We start from the raw sequence: 16,067 nt of genomic DNA on the forward strand, positions 1-16,067 counted from the left end.
GTGATCTGCCCGCCTCCCAGAGTGCTGGGATTATAGGCGTGGCCCACCGCACCTGGCTCCAAGTTTTCTTTTATACCAAATTGACTAAAATGATTTCATAAAAATTTGGGGGCATCTCTTTTGATAGGTGCATAGCAAGCATCTTTGGCACTTTTCTGAATACTTGAGAGGATATAGTGTTTATGCTGAATTCACATGGTACTCCTTCAGTGAGAAAACACTTTCCATTGTAGCCTAGGAGACATGAGTGGGGAGAAAAGGACTTAATGCTTTTCTATAGGATAGGGCCTACTATAGAGGACCTGAAAAGGGGATTTCATATGACTATGTCCATGCTAGGAATACTTTGGATGCTAGAGTTTCAAGAAACATAATAAGAAATAATATGTATTTTAGTATGTGAAGATTGACTCACTGTAAATAAAGTTGAGTGATTAAAAGTCCTGCTAGGACCAGATAGTTCAGGAGAGTATTGCTTGCTACTTAGGTTATAACCAAGATACATTTGAGTTGAATACTGGAGAAAATCATGGTTCTTTCCGAAGATTATGAAAACATCATGAGAAGCTTACTACTATGAAATGAGGAAATTCTCCTAAATTGGTTTCCAGTAATGACCCAAGGATATTTTCATAGCGAGGGTCCTTGCTGGACTAGAGGCACATAATACAGTAATGCCAATAAACTGGAGATGAGGATAATGACATTTAAGTGGCTTTGCGGGAACATCAAAAAGTACTTTTGAGTGAACAAATATATTTAATACACAACTGGAAAAATTCAAGTGGATCTGAAAGATTGGTTGGGTCAGTTCATTGATGGTTATTGTAAGGCTACTCAGTGTTAGAAGTGCTCATAAGTCCCCAGAGATGACCTATGGACAATATTAGGATTGGAAAGGATCCTTTGGGTAATTTAGTCAAACACATTATTTTATAGATAAAATAGGAAAGTTGAGGGAAGGATAATGGGATGACAAATAGTTTCCCCAGCCCAGAGTTCAATATCCTCCTGGTTGCTGGCTGAGCTCAGACTAGAATTGTGTTGCGTTTCCAGGACACTCATTTGACGAATGTTATTTTGAATTGCCTGTTGTATGTGATAATATGGTAAGGGATTTTTTAAAAAGGTGAAATCTCACAGAGGAGATAAAATGTTCAAAAAGTGGCTGGGTGCAGTGGCTTACACCTGTAATCCCAGCAGTTTGGGAGGCCAGGGTGAGTGGATCACTTGAAGTCAGGAGTTCGAGACCAGCCTGGCCAACATGACAAAACCCTTGCTGGGTGTGGTGACATGCACCTGTAATCCCAGCTACTCGGGAGGCTGAGGCACAAGAATCAACTGAACCCAAGAGGCAGAAGTTGCAGTGAGCTAAGATCGAGCCACTGCACTCCATCTTGGGCGACAGAGCAAGACTCAGTCTCAGAAAAAAAAAAGAAAGTACAAAAGTAGTAAGTCCTGAAAATTAGCACCAACTGTGGGAATCAGAGACCCTTCCTAAAGGAGGTAGCATTTGATCACAATTTAGAAGGACAGGAAGGATGTGGACTTCTCATGTTTGGAAGGAGCATAGTGGCAGGATGGAAACGTTCCCTTTCTTCTGGAGCCTTAAATTAAACTTTATTAAATGCATAATTACGTAGTATTCATTTCTACCATGGTTTGAAGTATGTCTAGTTGTTGCTGTCTTTCCAAATCCAAGATCAGTTGTTTACTTCTAAGATACTTATCTTTATGCATACATAGCCATCTTCTCTTTTATATGTGTGATTTATATACCAGGAAGCTGTGATTTAAAAGGTTTCTACCATGATGGCCTCTGTGGATTGTTTAATTTTCCCTCCAAGTTCAAGTCAGTAAATAAAGGAATTAGTGGTCGTTGTATCTCGCAGAAAAACAACGTATTATAACTGGTGGTTGTATTTTCACTGGCTGATGGACTTTCCAAACAGCGTTTGACTTTTAAGAACTTTATGATGACACAGATTGATGCTGGGAAATTTAAAATGCATATGGATTTAATTTTCCTAAAGCATGCCAAAACCTGAAAAAGCAACTCTTTGTGTTTTGTTTAAAGCAACAGCTCGTGGAAATCCTGTTACTGTTCAATCCTCAGCAGCTTGTTAGAGATGCCTGGCAAGGTGGGATGCAGTTCTGTATATGTATACATCCTATCTGCAGTTGTCTCTCATAGTTGGAGCTCTGCAGTAAATGGAGTATGTACAGTAGTCTCCCCTTAGTCGAAGTTTCACTTTGCAGGGTTTCAGTTACTTGTGTTACAGTACAGTAAGACACTCTGAGAGAGAGACCACATTCACATAACTTTTATTATAGTATATTATAATCGTTATAATATTTTATTGTTGTTAATCTCTTACTGTGCCTAATTTGTAAATTAAACTTTTTTTTTTTTTTTTTAATTTGAAATGGAGCTTCACTCTTGTTGCCCAGGCTGGAGTGCAATGGCGTGATTTCAGCTCATAGCAACCTCCGCCTCCCAGGTTCCAGCAATTCTTCTGCCTCAGCCTCCCAAGTAGCTGGGATTACAGTCATGTGCCACCACACCCCGCTAATGTTTTGTATTTTTAGTAGAGATGGGGTTTCACCATGTTGGCTTGGCTGGTTTCAAACGCCTGACTTCAGGTGATCTACCTGCTTGGGCCTCCCAAAGTGCTGGGATTACAGGAATGAGCCACCACGTCCAGCCTGTAAATTAAACTTTATCATAGGTATATATGTATAGGAGAAAACATAGTATATATAGGGTTTGGTACTGTCTGGGGTTTCAGGCATCTACTGGGGGTCTTGGAACACATCTCCTCCAGACAAGGCGAGGACTATTGTATTTTCATTTGATTGTGGTAGTTTGGACAGATGGAGAGAAGATGGTGAAAGATTGTGTGTGGGTTTTGATGTTAGGCTGTGTAACCATAAGCTAATTTAACCTTCACCTCTAAGCCTCAGTTTTCTCAACTGTAAAATGGGAAAAAAATGAGTTCTAAGGATTTAATTAGAAAGAAACTAGCATGATACTTCCTGCATCAGCACTCAGTAAGATTTCTCTTTCCATGTCCCCCCAAAACATTGAAGTCACAATAACTGAAAGATTTACTTAAAATGAGTGTCTTGGATATTTTTACTGTCTCACTTGAGACTGACAGGGAACCCACTTCCTTAACTAATTCTTAGTCATGAGAGAAGGGTGCGTGTAGAGAATGTGGCAGTCTTTAAAAACTCAAACCTGTTGCTGTGTGGCAAGCTGTTAGCGTTTAGGGACCTTTCATCAGTTACCCTGCTGGAAGAGCTGGGGGATGGGCTGCTTTGAGGGTGACAGATGTGTCCTCTGCTGCCGGCGGGCGCGTGCCGGCTCTGTCCCTCTGCTCCCAGCACCAGGTGCAGCCATTGTTCTGGCTGGTCTCTCTTCATCCGGCCTCGTCTGTTACTCTGCTCTTTCTAGCTCATTGTTTCTGTAGGAAATTAGCATTAAAAACCCATCTGAAACCCCCATGTCCCTCAACTGCAGGTGACTGTTATTGGCCCCAGCTGCCACCCTTGCGCTTGATTACTTCCATATGGGTCTGTGCAAAGAAGTAGTAGCCATTTATTGATTTCCACCACAACCCCAACCTCTATTACTCAAACTATAATACCCTGAAATCTATTAGACCCCCAATAGGCTATATAGCTCAGTTGGCGCTACAACTGTGATGAACGTTTTACAAGCAAAACTAATTACACCCTTTTCCCTACCCCCATCACCTCCTCCCTAAATATTAAATGTAGAAACACCAGAGTGTTATAAGTGGAATAGTAAATCTTTTAAATGTCTGGAAATGAATCTGTTTCTGAGTAGTAAAGCTTTTAGACTTTGGATGGGATTTTATGGAAAATTTTAGTCACTGCTTTAATATTTCATGCCACACCCATAATTTTCAAGCAAATCATGGCCCAGTAGGCCCCTAGGGTGGGGGTAGGGCACACAAAAATTTTCATCACTTGCTTTTTGGTTTGTTAAATTTAATCCAGTGGGCAGTATGTTAGGAAAGGGGCCTAGTTTAGAAGGATAATATGTTTTGTGGGAGAAAACAACATGCAGTCATTGTTAAATGCTTTAATTTTGCATTATTTTGTTGTTTGTTCTCAGTGTTTACACAAATAATTGTTCTAGTTTACTCATTAAAATAAATACCACAATGAGAAGGTCGATGTTTTAGACTTCTTTCTTCCTTCATCAGTAAACAAACTTAAGTGTTCCATTTTGGTTATTGTTCTAAATCAAGATTATAATCTCAAACAGGTAATAAATTATCAGCTTCAAACCCTAGATAGAATTTTAAGGACAATCCAAAGTTGTTACTGACTCCTGATGAATTGTATTGTGACCTTGACAAAGTCACTACCCCATCAGTGAAGGGTATTTGGTGGCCTTTATAAGTCAGTAGCCCAGGAAATCAAGGGGGAGGTCACTGACTTTTGCCTGTTGAGAGTTTAGCAGTGTAACCCAGTTTTAAAGTAAAATCTTGAGTTTACAGCATTTTAAATTAAATTATTTAATAATTTGCACATTTAAAGTAACAATTTCAATGTTTTAAACTTAGCTGCATAGAGCTTTTGTCATAATTGTGGAACATAGGGCCATTTCTGTTGGAATAAATGTCTTTTTGGCTTTCTTCTTTATATTCTATTTCTTTTGGAGTATAAAAAGGTACTAGAGCCAGGCCCTGTGTTGTGTGCCTGTCGTCTCAAGTACTCAGAAGGCTGAGGCAAGAGAATTACTAGAGCCCAGTCATTCAAGACAAGCCTGGGCGACATGGCCAGACCTCATCTCAAAAACAAATGGCTGGGCACAGTGGCTCACACCTGTAATCCTAGCAGTTTGGGAGGCCAAGGCGGGCGGATCACCTGAAGTCAGGAGTTCGAGACTAGCCTGGCCAAAATGGTGAAGCCCCCATCGCTACTAAAAATACAAAAAAATCTAGCCAGGTGTGGTGGTGCATGCCTGTAATCCCAGCTACTGGGGAGGCTGAGGCAGGAGAATCGCTTGAACCCAGGAGGCAGAGTTTGCAGTGAGCCGAGATCATGCCACTGTACTCCAGCCTGGGTGACAAGAGCGAGACTCCATCTCAAAAACAAACAAATAAACAAACAAACAAAAATACTAGAATTTGAAAAGCCCCTGGCAGCCAACATTTTACCTGACAGCTCCTATGAAGGCAAGCCTCCAGGTAGAGCAGTGTGATTATATTTAGAATAGGTTAGGATTTGTAGTATTTGAAGAGTTTTTTTCGGAGCTTTTTAATCTGCTCCTTCGTTTTAAGCAGTGGAGAAATTGAAAGGTAGAGAAGTCAGTAAAGGGGAAGAGTTGAGATTTGAAACAGCCTTCTCTGACTCCAAATTAAGTGTACTTTGATTTGAAGTTTGGAGCTAGTACATGTTGGGAATGTTGACCAGTATTGCTATAGATGTTATTGTCTTGAGGTGAGTACATGTGCTGTTAACCCTTCTTTTTGGTACTTAGGAAGAATGGAGGTTTCCTTCTGTGGCCTTACTGATTGTTTCGTTCTGTCATTGTACATACTGAGAAACAAAGTTGAATAGTAAAAGGAGTTTGCAGTCTATCTCTTTAAGCTTTATTAAGTTGTCCTCTCTCATTCCTAGGGCTAATGCCACAGTGAAACTGGAAATAAGTTTTCTTGCACTGTGAATGTGAACTGAGGTTTCCACAAGCAAACTGTGCTTCTGTCTCCCCAAGGAGAGAAGCATGGCAAATAACCACAAGTGCTTTGTCTGGGCCCTAGGCTTCTCACTTGCCTTTCCCCAGTCCTGGCTCTGTTCTTCATGTCTAAAGTAGGGGAGGACAGCAGACTTGGTGTGTATGTGATTGACCTTCTAGAAATGTTAATTTCCATCTTTATCTTGGAGAATGAATGAAAATGTTTCCCTGCCTTTCCATCCAAGGGAACCATCTCTAACAACAAAGCTTTTAAAGTGGGTCTGGAGGAGGGACAGAGAATTGGTGATTTGTCTTGGGAATTCTGTTGTTTTTCGGAGTCAGTTTCAAACACTTCAGTAAAAATGTTAAGGCTCTTTGACTTTTTTGGTTTATTTCTTTTTAATGTACAACTTCATTCTATTTTCTCACATTTCGTATGCACAAATCAATAGATACTCTTAATTGGATAAGTGAAAATAGTGGGTTAAAGACAGATATTTCATTTTCCTTATTTTGATGATTGCTTTTAAAATTTTAACGTGTACTTGACATAAAGTCTAAAATGTCAATACACATATCCATTTTTTTCTTTAACAGAAGTCTTAGAACACTTCAAATTGAGTAACTTTTTCAATATATTACTGCTGTCTAGGATTTTGTTTCCATTTTGGGTGTTACTCTCCCAGCCAAAATAATAGTTACCATTATTTTCAAAGCTGATATTAATTTAGGTTTACCAATATATTTATTGAATTATCTGGTCACATTGCATATTTATCACAATTTCCCTTCTGGGTTAATTTCCCTTTCTACCAAGTGTGTCTGCTAATAATTCTTGGAGAATCTGTAAGTAGTATACTCTTTTTGCTGATCTGAAGATATCTTTATTTCACCTTTACTTGAATGATAGTTAAATGTGGTTAGAGTGTAAAGGTTGACAGTTACTTTCCATTAGCACTTGGGAGTGGTGATTTTCTTTTCTTTTCCTTTTTTTTTTTTTTTGGAGATGGAGTCTTGCTCTGTTGCCCAGGCTGGAGTGCAATGGCACGATGCCGGCTCACCGTAACCTCCGCCTCCCAGGTTCAAGCGATTCTGCCGCCTCAGCCTCCAGAGTAACTGGGACTACAGGCGCCCACCACCATGCCTGGCTAATTTTTGCATTGTTAGTAGAGACAGGGTTTTACCATGTTGGCCCGGCTGGTCCCGAACTCCTGACTTCAGGTGATCTGCCAATCTCATTTATATGAGGAAACCCCCCGTAAATTTTAGAATAATATCTGTAAATTAGATGGTGGTAGGGTATTAATGTTAATAATTTTGGTAATTATACTGTGCTTATATAAGTAAATGTCCTAACTCTTAGCAATTATATGCTGAAATATTTAAGCATAAGAGAGTGTAATGTTTCCAGCTTGCTCTCAAGTGTTTTAGATAAAAATATAGGTAGATGGTTGGGCGCAGTGGCTCACGCCTGTAATCCCAGCACTTTGGGAGGCCGAGGCGGGTGGATCACAAGGTCAGGAGATGGAGACCATCTTGGCTAACACGGTGAAACCCCGTGTCTACTAAACATATATAAAAAAAAATTAGCTGGGCGTGGTGATGGGTGCCTGTAGTCCCAGCTAGCTGTGAGGTTGAGGCAAAAGAATCGCTTGAACCCGGGAGGCAGAGGTTGCAGTGAGCCAAGATCATGCCACTGCACTTCAGCCTGGGCGACAGAGAGAGACTCCATCTCAAAAGAAAAGAAGAAGGAGAAGGAGAAGAAGAACAACTCAGAAAGTGAGAAGCAATGTGTCACATACAGTATTCAACATCCATCATCTGTTCACATTCTTAAAATAATCACCTTTCAGTGGGGACCCTCCTCAACTACCCTCCTCAAACTAACCTGGATCTCCTTAAACTCTTTCCCTTTCTCCTTAGCACTTTCATTTTTTGTAACATTATAAAACATCTTAAATATACATAAACATACATTTTAGGCTGCATATATATTAGTTATTAATCATCTTTACTGCCTGTGTTTTCTACTAGAATTTAATCTCCACGCTTTTTATGGTAGCTACCACGCTACCATATTGGCCAGGCTGGCCTCGAACTCCTGACCTCGTGATCCTCCCACCTCACCCTCCCAAAGTGCTAGGATTATACATGTGAGCCACCACACCCCACCCTATTATTATTATTTTGAGACAGGGTCTTAACTCTTCACCGAGGCTGGAGTGCAGTGGTACCATCATGGCTGACAGCAGACTTGACTTCATGGGCTCAGGTAGTTGTCCTACCTCAGCCTCCCGAGTAGTTAGGACTAGAGGTGTTTGCCACCATACCTGGCTAATTTTTCTTATTTTTTTTGTAGAGGTGGGGTTTTGCCATGTTGCCCGGTGGGTCTCAAACTCCTGGGCTAAAGCAGTCTTCCCATGTTGGCTGCCCAAAGTGCTGGGATTACAGGCAAGAGCCACCATACCAGTTCCTGTCTAGATATTATGATGAAGATTGAGGATGGTAGTTTTTGTGGAGCACAATCCTGACTGTACCTGTGATGTTGCATTCATCTTTTGAAGCATAAGCAGATCACCAGGTGGATTACCAGGTGAATCTGGAATAAGGTTGAAAGAAATACAGGTCCTGGCAAGGAAATGGAAAGGTGCGTGTGAAACATTCATTTCTAATAGAGGTCTAATTTAATAACAGAGAAATATACTCTTCCCTAGAAACAATTTGCTTTAAAGGCCGAGCGCGGTGGCTCACGCCTGTAATCCCAGCACTTTGGAAGGCCGAGGTGGGTGGATCACCTGAGATTGGGAGTTCCAGACCAGCCTGACCAACATGGAGAAACCCCGTCTCTACTAAAAATACAAAATTAGCCGGGCGTGGTGGCACATGTGTGTAATCCCAGCTACTCCAGTGGCTGAGGCAGGAGAATGGCTTGAACCTGGGAGGCAGAGGTTACGGTGAGCCGAAATCATGCCATTGCACTCCAGCCTGGGAAACAAGAATGAAACTCCATCTCCAAGCAAACAAACAGAAACTCTTATAAAGTTGTGTTCTTTTTAAGCAGGGAAGTGTGACTTCATTGGCTTTTTGAGATGGAGGCTTCTGGGCAAAAGAATTTCATGGGGGTATTTTGAGATGAGTATGATCAGTCTAGTCAAGAGATGGGGAAGGTCTGAGCTTTGTTTCTTGTAGATGGAATGGAGAAGGGCAAAGGGTTTGAATTTGGGTTGTGTGATGTGAAGAATGATTGGTCTTAAAATACAGATTTAAAATGAAAAGATTAAACTGACCAATGTTTTATGTGCTTTAAAAAAATGTGGCTGATAAAGCGTTTTTGTGCTTTCAAAGGGAGCCTGGATGAATAAGCTTCGGTACTGTATGTATTTTATTAGACATTTGGAGTGGCAAAATAATTTCTAAAATATTTCTAGCAACTTCATTTTCATTTTATCTGCAGGATGAAAAAGTAAATTTGGGGATTGTTGATTAAATTAGCAAACCATATGGTGTTTGCGCAGACTGACTGCTATGCGAGGTAGCTGTGTTATTTTTCTCTTTCAGGATATGCTGTTTTACCTGATGCCAGTGTTCTGAAACACTTATTTTCTAGTCAACAGTAGGTGAAGCAATTATTTCTAGTCATTTTTTTTTCTTGATGCCTTAATTAATGTCACAATTTGTGAAGTGCTTTACCCTGCTTTTAAAAATTAGTCTAATATTTTAAAAGATTAAATCTTCACATTTATATAATGCTTCCAAACCTCTTTTCACATCATAGCTTACATAGAAAGTGTTAAGTTCTGATTGGCTGTCCCAGGCTGAGGAAATCAGTATCTCAGTAAACTCATAATCATTCTTCACAACTCTCTGGCATTGGTCGCTGAGACACAGCTTGGGAAGTTCTGCCTTAATAGAAAAGATATAGAAACCTTTCTGTACTGTATTGTAGTTAGTTAAGAGGAATTAGGAAAGAGTTATAGAGTCTTTGTTAATAGGGTTTTTTTTTTTCCTCTTTCACTAAAAGCCTAAATCTCACCAAATTACCAGGTGTTATACTAGGAGCTATGGTTGTAAGAGTGAAGAGCTCAAGGAACTCACAGAGAGACAGGCACAGAAACAAATCACCTGTGGCACGATATGACAAATGAAATCACAGAGATGTTTATAAGGAGCTGTTAAGAGTCCAAATGTGGGAGGATTTATTTCTGTCAAGGTGCATTTGAGTATCAGGTAGGACTTGGAGTTAGACCTTAAAGTAGGAGTTTCTAAAGTGCTAGAGACAGGGAAAGCAGGGCATTGCAGGTGGAGAGCACAGCCTGTTTTGTAGACTTTCTGCCTGCTTAATGTCTAGCAGAGGTCTCATCTTAATATAAAAGTAGACACTGGAACTTAGGAGTTTGCTCTGATGGCAGAGATGGATACTTGTCCTGCCAGAGTGCCCATCTACCTTCCATTTATGTTGTTTGGATTCGGTCTCCACTATACTATAGCCTTATATTTGCATGGTGCTTTTAATTTTCAAAGCTTTTTATCCAAATAACAGCCCCTCAGGGATAGGAAATAAAAGCCAGCTGGTAGTGTTTTTATTTTTATAGAGGAGAAAACTGAGACATCACCATCATATCAGCATTTCAGTTCCCAGATAATCATCTCTTGATTGCAAAGGGTGCTGCCCAACAGGAATAACCTCCCCCAATTTTCTGGGCACAGCCCAGAGTGCTGACTGAGGCGGCCACCAGGAGGGCGCCGGCAAGGCAGACAGCATGGCTGCTGATCACAGAGCTGACAGCTCGACATCTGCAGGCTGCAGCTGTACATTTTTGCTACAGCACATCCGTATTTCTGCTCACACTTGTGAAGAATCACAGCGTTTGGAAGAATATGAGTTAAACCATTCCAAGCGTATAAGTGTGCTCCATCTCTGGGAGTTTTATTCTGTACTGGGTGGTCTATGAGATCTTATAGCTGCTACTTTTCTCTGTTATTTATTGCCATATTTAGTCCATCTTCCCTGTCCCAATTTTAGTTTAATGCCAAAAAAAGATGGAGTGCTCCATAATAGATGAATTGAGTGGGTGCTAATTGTGTCACTGAAATGTTTGCCAAAGAAATTGTTTTTCTAGTTAATTTTGTTCTGCCTCCATCTTTCAGTCTATTTGGAAAACACAGAGTACCTGGTTATCTTTCAGAGTGTCATTGTTAATCATTTCAGTAAGCAGTGACGGCTTTTGACCATTTTATACTTGTGCCTATACTAAGTATTTATCCATTTTTCTAATATACCTGGATTTTTAAAAATAGTGATGGAATGAACTTTCTGGATTGTTGATTTTGATGAGGTATACCAAGAAGAGAAGGGTGATCTTGGTGTGGAGCCAACATTTTTGAAATCGTGGCTTGTTTGTTCTTACTCCTTAAGGTACCCCATTGCCACTCCTTAAGCTCATTTATTTGACAGTGGGGCTTTTTGTCAGAAGCCTCTCTGACTTAAATGGGCTCCTACATAGCAGCTCCTATGCTTCAGTTTTCTAACTTCTCCAGGGTGTGCTTCAGCTATACACTGTGTATTTATGTTCATATATTTGTGAAGAAAGACAGGAACTATGTAGTAGAATGTGAAGTCTCTTTGAACTGTAGTCAATGTGTCTTATTAAATTCTTGGTCACAATGTGCAGACTTCATTGAGTCCTACAATAATTCTTTTTGCATTATTTATTTTGCTATAGTATGGTCTCTGGAGCTCAGCGGAGCTGCCATTTCTTAGCCATATAACTTGGGACATAATTTTTTTACTTCTCTGAGTTACTTCTGGTTAAATAAAGTGGTAGTGGCGATGGTAACTTCCATTGTCTTAGTGTCATTTAAATAAGAAAATATTTTAGCACCATTATTTGCGTGTAATAAGTATTTTGTTATTTCTAAATGAATACATAAAGATGGAGAATAATGGTAGCTATTACTAGTATAATTCTTTCCTGACTTGTATTTATCCTTCCCAGCAAGAAAGTCTTGTCCTACTCAAATCTTGGGTAAATATGAAACTTGTTTCATTATCAATGTGGATTGAGAACGTGTACATGGTGTTCCTGGGCATCTGAAGAAAGGCATTTATTTATTTATTTATTTATTTTGAGACAGAGTCTCGCTCTGTCGCCCAGGCTGGAGTACAGTGGCCGGATCTTACTAAATTTTAGGCCCAAATTCTCTATTTGCTCACAGCTTGCTCGCTGCAAGCTCCGCCTCCCGGGTTTACGCCATTCTCCTGCTTCAGCCTCCCAGAGTAGCTGGGACTACAGGCGCCTGCCACCTCGCCCGGCTAGTGTTTTTGTATTTTTTAGTAGAGACGGGGTTTCACCGTGTTAGCCAGGATGGTCTTGGTCTCCTGACCTTGTGATCCGCCCGTCTTGGCCTCCCAAAGTGCTGGGATTACAGGCTTGAGCCACCGCACCCGGCGTGAAGAAAGGCTTAAATCAGCTTTCCTTTGTGGTCAGTTGGTCACAAATAACATCAAAATATCAATTGTTAATATTTATATTTATTTTTTCCTTTACAGCTGACTACTTTAGTATTGGTACACCTAATTAAAATTTTTCCACCTCTAAAATTTTTTCTAGGGCAATTTATATATGATTGAATTAATTTACATTGAGTATTAGTTTCCTTGGTTTTTAAGAATAGATCCCCCCAAAATGGTAAGGAGTTGATAAGTTAAGGCTGTGAGCAAATAGAGAATTTGGGCCTAAAGTTTAATATGGAAATGAGAAAGTGATTTCAATTGATTTGTAGAAAGAACCATAATTAAGGGAATTTTCTTAAGTAAACTTACGTTTGCACCCATTTGCTACTATTTTTCTCTTAGAGCTTTTAATACTTTCTCCCTGTCATAAGGTATAGAGTTGCCATACTCTGAGATGTCCCACAAAGCTAGCACAACAGCCCTCTGCTTGTGGTGCATACAGCTGTCATCCAAAGGGGCCAACCACATGACATGGCAGTGTATTTCCAGATGTCATTCTCTCTGTTTGGATGACTTGGGAGCTTAAGAAGGGTATTTTCTCTTGAATAGGAGAAAAATTGTTACTTTGGCATAAGGCCCACTCTGGCACCATTCCCACATCTGTTATTGATTAGAAGTGAATGCTGGTCAGTCAGGATGCAGGAGTGCTGGTCCGATTATCAAGCTCAACCTTCAGGATGAAATACTGCAGGAAATCTGAAAGATGCCATAAACTGGCTCTTCACAGTCTTTAAAAAGATCCTTTCATAAGCTATTGTACAAAGACGTGGTGTACACAAATAGCCTGAGTGATGTCTACATGTTAAGAATATGCCATAACATCTACATGTAGGATCTCTTCTTAGAGGGGAGCAGTGGAATGGGTGGTGGAATCCTTTTGCAATGATTTAAAAAATATATAATAAACACGCACAGATACTAAGTGTTCAACCCACTGAGTGCCTTTAAAAAAAAAAAAAAAAAGAGTCTCTCTCTGTCACTCAGGCTGGAGTGCTCTGATTATAGGCATAAACCACCATGTCTGGTCTGTTCATTTTTTAATATTTTTATTCAATTTTTTTTTTTTTAATTCGGAGATGGGGGTCTCACTGTATTGCCCAGGCTGGTCTCAAACTTCTGGGCTCAAGCAGTCCTCCCATCTCAGCCTCCCAAAGCATTGGGAATGCATACATAAGCCACTGCACCCAGCCTGTTCATTTTCTTCATGGTGTCTTTTGATGAGCAGAAAACTTTAATTTTCATGAAGTCTAACTTAGCAGTCTTAAAAATTTTATGGTTTGTGCTTTTTTGCTTACCACCAGCTCATAAGGATATTCTCCTTTTTGTAGAAATTTTATGATCCAGGGTATTAGTTTACAACCCATCACTCCATTTTTTTGTATGGAATGAGAGGATTGAGGTTAGTTTGTATCTATTTGGACATCCAGTTCCAGCAATATTTGCTAAATAGACTTTTCTTTCCCATTTGAGTTGAGTTGACACCTTTATTAAAAATCACTTTATGTTTGGTAGTTCGTCCTCCAGCCCTGTTCTTCTTTTTTGAGATTGCTTTAGCTCTTCGGTATCCTGAACATTATTATACAGACATCTTGGTGTCTGTCTGTCCCTCTCTCTCTGTCTCTCTCTCTCTCTCTTTTTTTTTTTTTTTTTTGAGATGGAGTTTCTCTCTTGTTGCCCAGGCTGGAGTGCAATGGCATGGTCTCAGCTCACCGCTGGGATTACAGACACACACCACCACACCCAGCTAATTTTTATATTTTTAGTAGAGACAAGGTTTCTCCATATTGGCCAGGCTGGTCTCGAACTCCTGACCTCAGGTGATCTGCCCGCCCGCCTCTGCCTCCCAAAGTGCTGGGATTACAGGTGTGAGCCACCGTGCCCGGCCCTATAATTTTGATGGAAGGAAATGGTACATGTAAAAAAGATCCACCATCCTTGCTCAACTGGCTTTGTGGAATTGCTCCCTCTGCTCCATCCTGACATTCTCACTGCAGCCAGTCTCACCTTTTTTTAAAAAAGTTTTTATTTTTTTATTTTTTATTTGAGACGAAGTTTTACTCTTGTTGCCCAGCCTGGAGTGCAATGGCATGATCTCGGCTCACTGCAACCCCCGCCTCCCAGGTTCAAGTGATTCTCCTGCCTCAGCCTCCCACGTAGCTGGGGTTACAGGCATCACCACCATGTATGGCTAATTTTGTGTTTTTTTGGTAGAGATGGGGTTTCTCCATGTTGGTCAGGCTGGTCTTGAACTCCTGACCTCAGTTGATCTGCCTACCTCGGCCTCCCAAAGTGCTGGGATTACGGACATGAGCCACCATGCCCGGCCTCTTTTTTTCTTTTTTTAATCTAATGCAGAGATATTCTTGAATTTTAAAAGCTTTTACAAAATTGGGAATACACATTTTAGGCATGTAAATTTTTAAATGTTAAGTCCTAACTGTATTTTAACTTTGGTAGCCTATTATTATGAAAACATGGTCATTCTGTGTAACTCAGTAAGAAATATCTAATAGTTGGTTTTACTTAACTTACTAAATAAAGCCAATATGTACTATGTACTATGTTCTGGCCACTGGACTTGGCACTTGGAATATGGTGGTGATCAAGATGAACATGGCCCCCACTCTCAGGAGACTTACAACCTAAGTGGCCAAAGTTGGCCTATTCTGAAACAAAAATAGACAAATGATGCTTTTCAGGCCTTGTGATGTGAACAGAAATTTTTTGATATTCTTCATTACACAGCAGCTGATAGCAGCATCACAATTTGATAGGGACCAGGCACGGTGGTTCATGTCTGTAATTCCAGCACTTTGGGAGGCCCAGATGGGCGAATCACTTGGGCCCAGCAGTTCAAGACCAGCCTGTACAGTGTGGCAATACCCTGTCCCTACAAAATACACAAAAAATTAGCCAGGCGTAGTGGTATGTGCCTGTAGTCCCAAGTTACCTAGGAGGCCAAAGTGGGAGAATCATCCTGAGCCCAAGAGGTTAAGGCTACAGTGAGTGGAGATCACACCACTGTATTCCAGCCTGGGTAATGGAATGGAGCCCCTAGACTCCATTTGGGTAGGACGTATGTGCAGTGTACAGATAACATTGCTGTTTGTTTTTTAATGAAAAAGTTTCCTGAAGCCATAGCATACAGCATGAATCATGAATATTGGAATGAGTATATATGTCTTCCCTGCCCTGCCCTCCCATCCCTTCCCCTCCCCTCCTCTCCTCTCCCTGCCCTGTCCCCTCCCCAGCCTGGTTCTGTCCCGTCCCGTCCCATGCCTCCTCCTTTCCTTCTTTCTTTTCTTCTTTCTTTCCTTCTTTCTCTCCTGTCTTGAGACAAGTTTCGCTCTGTCACCCAGGCTGGAGTGCAGTGGTGAGATCTCGGTGCACTGCAACCTCCATGTCCCAGGTTCAAGTGATTCTCCTCCTGCCTCAGCCTCCTCAGCAGCTGGGACCACAGGTGTGCACCATCATGCCCATGCCTGGCTAATTTTTTTTTTTTTTTTTCTTTTTGAGACGGAGTCTCACTCTGTCGCCCAGGCTAGAGTGCAGTGGTGTGATCTCAGCTCACTGCAAGCTCCACCTCCCAAGTTCACACCATTCTCCTGCCTCAGCCTCCCGAGTATGCCCGACTAATTTTTGCATTTTTAGTAGAGATGGGGTTTCCCCATGTTGGCCAGTCTAGTCTCAAATTCCTGACCTCAAGTAATCAATCCACTTGCCTCAGACTCTCAAGGTGCTGGGATTATAGGCGTGAGCCGCCGCACCCAGCCCATTATGTAGCCTTTTGTGTCCCACTTCTCCCACTTAGCATAGTGTTTTTGAGATTCATCTATATTA

The 16,067-nt window shown here is 40.9% G+C and overlaps 1 protein-coding gene across 2 annotated transcripts in view; it reads left to right on the forward strand.

Moving 5' to 3' along the window:
* The window catches only part of CBFA2T2 (core-binding factor, runt domain, alpha subunit 2; translocated to, 2), a 111,016-nt gene that overhangs the window by 2,803 nt on the left and 92,146 nt on the right, over window positions 1–16,067 (forward strand). Inside the window, exon 2 of one of the 2 annotated variants that reach the window (XM_011965147.1) lies at window positions 8,073–8,360. The exons of the other annotated variant lie outside the window; for it this stretch is intronic. The gene's annotated coding sequence lies outside the window, so the exon portion shown is untranslated. The remainder of the gene's footprint in view (window positions 1–8,072; window positions 8,361–16,067) is intronic. 2 annotated transcript variants of the gene reach the window in all.

Source organism: Mandrillus leucophaeus, unplaced genomic scaffold (assembly GCF_000951045.1).
Source record: "Mandrillus leucophaeus isolate KB7577 unplaced genomic scaffold, Mleu.le_1.0 Scaffold716, whole genome shotgun sequence".
Lineage (NCBI taxonomy): Eukaryota > Metazoa > Chordata > Mammalia > Primates > Cercopithecidae > Mandrillus > Mandrillus leucophaeus.